The following is a 5518-nucleotide window of genomic DNA, read 5'->3' on the forward strand; positions in this document are numbered from 1 at the left end:
TCCAAAAAGATACCTGCACACGTATGTTTGTTGCAGCTCTATTCACAATAGCAAAAACATGGAACCAACCATGCTGCCCATTGAAGCTGGACTGGATTTTAAAAAATGGTACATAAGCACAATGGAATATTACATTCATAAAGAAGAACAGACATATGGACTTCACAGCAACTTGGATAGATTCAGAGTCGATCATAATGATCTATGACAGAAACAAAGAAAAAGTACCATATGTTCTCACTAATAAGCGGACCTTGACCAATTATCAAAATACTATAAGAAAGGGATTTGCAGTAGTGGGAAACTGCCAGGGGAGGGAGGGTGGGATTGGCAATTGAGGGAAACTGCTAGAGGAGGAAGGGGCACACCTTATCAACAAAGGTACCTGCATAATCAACGTCTGTATACCTAACCCTGGATTGTACTCAGCATTTTTTTTTTCTTTGAGTTGGAGTCTCACTCTGTCGCCCAGACTGGAGTGCAATGGCCGCTCCCGGCCACCACAGCCTCGACCTGCTGGGCTCCGGCGATCCTCCCACCTCAGCCTTCCGAGTAGTTGGAACTACAGGCAGGCTACCACACCCGGCTAATTTTTATTGTAGAGATGAGGTCTCGCCAAGTTGCCCAGGGGGGTCTCGAACCCGTGGGCTTAGGCAATCCACTCACCTCAGTCTCCCAAGGCGCGGGATTACAGGTTGAGCCCCCGAGTCTGGCTCCCAAATGAATTTTTAAATTAAATTTTTGTCTATTTATTTGTACATACTTCTTATAGACATGGGGTTTCATTATGTTGCCCAGGTCCCCTCCAACAGAAAAAACATCAAGTTTATATATTCCAGAAGAAACTTCTACTAATAAACCAATTGATAAACTATTCAAGAGGTATAAAGTATTCATCCCAGTAGGTTTTAGGAAGGTACACAGGAGTAACATGAAAACCTTGCCTGACTTGAGCCATATAGAATATGACAGACTTATTTATTGAGGTTTTCTTTTTTTTTTTTTTTGAGTAGGAGTCTCACTCTGTCACCCAGGCTGGAGGGCAGTGGCACCCTCCCGACCACGCAGCTTCGACCTGCTGGGCTCAGGTGATCCTTCCACCTCAGCCTTCCAAGTAGCTGGAACTACAGGCATGTGCTACAATGACTGGCTAATTTTTTGACTTATTGTAGAGATGAAGTCTCACCTAGTTACCCTGGCTGGTCTTGAACCCGTGGGGTCAGGCAATCCTCTCACTATGGCCTCCCAAACTGCTGGGATTATAGGCATGAGTCACCACACCTGGCCTAATATGAGACTTAAGGACATTTGAACATAAATGTAAAGATTATTAGAAACATTGCTAGTACACCAACATTAATTACATCATGATCCAGTGCCCTTCACACCAGGAAAACAAGTGAGAGTCAGCATTTGGGAATCCATTAATACAATCAGTCACACTAAGTCAATGAAAATATCATATGATCATGTTAATAGATTTAAAAAGATACTGTGAGGCTTCTACAAAAAATTAGATTTTAAAAATCCAATTAATAATTACTGTAAAATATCTTCGAAAAACATGAAAAATAGTACAAATACAAAATAATTACACTGCATGTTTGGGAAGGAAGATTCCACAGTGTCATAAGTTAATAATCTTCTAATCAGTTTATAAATTCAGTTTGACACTGACATTGATATCAGCTGTGCTCTGGACAGAAATTTTCTTATAGACTGGGGGCGGTGGCTGAAACCTGTAATCCCAGCACTTTGGGAGGCTGAGATGAGAGAACTGCCTGGACCCAGGGGTTCTAGACCAGCCTGGGCAATTTAGTGAGACCTCCCCTCTAAAATATATCAAAAAATAAAAATAAAAATTAGCCAGGTGTGGTAGTACACACTTATAGTTCCAGCTACTAGGAAGGCTGAGGCAGGATTATCTTAGTCTGCCAGGTCGATGATGGGGTGGCCATGAGCATGCCACTGTACTCCAGCCTGGGCAGCAGAGACTCTGACTTAAAAAAAAAGTTTCTTACAAAGAATAATTGAATTAAAAATCCACAAAATGTCTGAAAAGAAAAACAGATGACATCATATGTAATCAGGACTTGGAAAGTAAAGTAGTGTGGTGGTGACTTTCTTAATAGACTGAGAAACCAAGGTAATACAATTAAAAATAGAATAAGACATATATGAAAAAGCACTCTGCTATATAAAAGCCAGAGATGTAACCTTGCTGTGTCTTCCTGGAGACTGAAGCTCACATAAGTGCAGGGAGACATCACCTTATAGTGTGTTGGTTTTGTGCAGGTCTTTCTTTCACCCATGTCAGGGAGAGATGTCCGAGCCTTTCAGAGTGTTCAGAGTCATGTGGACAAATCAGTTATGAAAAAGGTGTAACCAATAATAATAGGTAATGGAAGGCCCATCACATTTTAAGTAGTTCTAAAATCTAGATTACTCTGTTATTAAATTATTTAGGAAACACAGGATGAAGAACTTTATGATTACTGATTTTCATTTAATGAATAATAAATATACATATAAAATGTTTTTTGAGCTAGAGTCACACTCTACCCAGGCTGGAGTGCAATGGCATGCTCCCAGCCCCCCGCAGCCTCAACCTGCTGGACTCAGGTGATCCTTCCACCTCAGCCTTCCAAGTAGCTGGAACTATAGGCGCGGGCTATCATGCCCAGCTAATTTTTTGATTTATTGTAGAGATGAGGCCTCGCTATGTTGCCCAGGCTGGTCTCGAACCTGCAGGCTCAGGCAATCCTCTTGCCTTGGCCTCTCAAAGTGTTGGGTTTATAGGCTTGAGCCACTGCACCTGGCTTTTTTTTTTTTCTCTTATTTTTTCTTGTGAATTCAGTGGGTACCTGTGAAGGTTTGTTACATGGGCATACTGTGTGATGATGAGGTTCTGTTGAAGCCATCACCCAAATACAGAAGATGGTGCTCAATGGGCAATTTTTCAACCCTTGCATGGCTCCCTCCCTCCACTTCACACATCCCCAGCGTCTGCATTTCTCATCTTTATGTCTCTGTATACCCAGTGTTTAACTCTCACTTATACATGAGAACATGCAGTAGTTGGTTTTCTTCTGGGTTAATAGGGTCACATTATTGTAAGAATACAGTTTGTAATACACACAACTTACAAAATATGTGGGTTTTTGTTTGTTTTTTTTTAGTTGGAGTCACGCTCTGTCACCCAGGTTGGAGTGGAGTGGCATGCTCATGGCCACTGCAGCCTTGACCCGCTGGGTTCAGGTGACCCTTCCACCTCAGCCTTCCAAGTAGTTGGAACTACAGGCAGGTGCTACCATACCCAGCAAACTTTTTTATTTATTGTAGAGATGAGGTCCCACCAAGTTGCTGGGGCTGGTCTCAAACTCATGAGCTCAGGAAATCTTCTCAACTTGGCCTCCCAAAAAGCTGGGATTATAGGCATGAGCCACTGTGCCCAGTCACAAAATAGATTAATGGACTATTTGCATAGAATCAATGCCATTTCTTCACTCTGGATATTTTCTGTCTCTTACCTACAGCCAAAAAATCACTCTAAGGGGAATATCTATTACTAATTAGGGAGTTTGTTATACACCAAGCACTGTGTTGTGTTTATTCACTTTTAATGTCTACACAAAATAAACAAAACACAGAACAAACCCTTAACATATAATGTCTCCTAAGTTTTCACCTGAACAAATTGGCCCAGTAAAGTCATAAAACCAATTATGTTAATTATACAAAGTGAAAGAAAAAATAACACCAAAATACCCTCAATGATATTGTCCAGTTTTTAAGCCCAAAATGGAATGTACTAATTAAAATGTAACTAGATGCATCTACTGTGAACTAAAACTTCATTATGCTTTCTGAACAGTATTAAATTTCATTTAAAAAAATCTTTGAGCTGGGTTCGGTGGCTCAGCCTGTAATCCCGCGCCTTTGGGAGGCTGAGGTGAGTGGATTGCCTGAGCCCGTGGGTTCGAGACCCGCCTGGGCAGTGAGACCTTATCTCTACAATAAACCAAAAAATCAGCTGGGCGTGGTAGCGCATGCCTGTAATTCCAGCTACTTGGAAGGCTGAGGCGGAAGGATCGCCGGAGCCCAGCAGGTCGAGGCTGCGGTGGCCGGGAGCGGCCACTGCACTCCAGTCTGGGCGACAGAGTGAGACTCCAACTCAAAAAAAATAAACTTTGAAATTTCTAAGTAGGCTAAATAAATAGTGACCACTTTATAATTCAATGTGAAGCAGAGAAAACAAATTTGTTTTCACATCTCTTTTTTGCCTGGTAGAAAGAAGTTTATTTCTGAGTTTGAATCCCAAGAGCAGAGCCAGAGTCAAGGTCTTTCTAAAATGGTTCTACTCACCCTTCCGGTTTTACAGTCCAGAGTTGTTGGTACCTATACATTAGTCATGTGACCAGCAGAGCATTGTGTGGACAGATCATTTCTTTTTTTTTTTTTTGAATGTCTTTCATAATTGAGTTTATTGATTGTGTTGAGGATCAGTACACAGACATTTCAATTTGTACACAGTTCTTAACATACGTACCGAAAATTGAAAAAGCCATGTATCGTTATTTTTAAAAAGCTATTCCAGTGACTTTCCAGCTTAAAATTTGGAGGTAAATTTTCCTTAAGAGGTATCAAGTACCAGTATCTTCAAATGTTGATAAGCCGTTACATACATCCCACCAATTCACAATTTATCATATACACAACATACTCAATTTTTCAATCTTTCACAATACATTAACAAAGTTATCAGGAAAACAAGACTACCACGACCAAAGATGTTACAGAGTGCATACAATTCTGACAGGGAGAGCCAAGATCAAGGAGTGGTTTTCTTTAGGAGACAATTCTTGTTGGGAGCCAATATCTATAGCTACATGGCTGAGGCCTGTAAAGGCCCATCTGGAAGATCGCCTCTGACATAGGATATCAGTTATACCTATAATATTGGCGTGTGATTAGTGACCAGTGTGCATACATGGCAGTAAAACTTATAAGTAAATCTCTATACACCTGATGGAAAGTTGCATAGCAGAAATATTTTATATGACCTTGTCCCTTCTAAGTTTTACTTCTTTCTAGATATTTTTTAACTTCTATTTCCTGGTAGACTGGTTAGTTAGCTCTTGTTTCCAAAGGCAGTTTCTCCTAGGATTAAGATTAGAAACTAAGTTACCATAATAGTTTTATTGCCCTGCCTCTAGTCAGGCAGGACGTTTTTCTAGTTTCGTTACATGCCAAAACTCCATTTGCTTCAGCCCATGGTCATTGTCATGATAACCGTGCAGCCCATTATCCAAGAGTGTGACAGCTACTATTTGATTTTTAGAATAGACTTGTTTGGATAAAACATACATTTAAGATGATACAATTTCCATCAAAAAGATTTAAACAGTAATAAGCATTCATAGAAAACTTTTAAGTTTTGTTTAAGCTTTTAAGTTTCCTTTTCTCAGATTATGACTTTAGTTCCTATTCCTGTAGGCCAATTTTAAGATCCTTTGAG

This window comes from Carlito syrichta, unplaced genomic scaffold, assembly GCF_000164805.1.
Source record: "Carlito syrichta isolate Samal-C Ts95f unplaced genomic scaffold, Tarsius_syrichta-2.0.1 Scaffold312068, whole genome shotgun sequence".
NCBI classification, from domain to species: domain Eukaryota; kingdom Metazoa; phylum Chordata; class Mammalia; order Primates; family Tarsiidae; genus Carlito; species Carlito syrichta.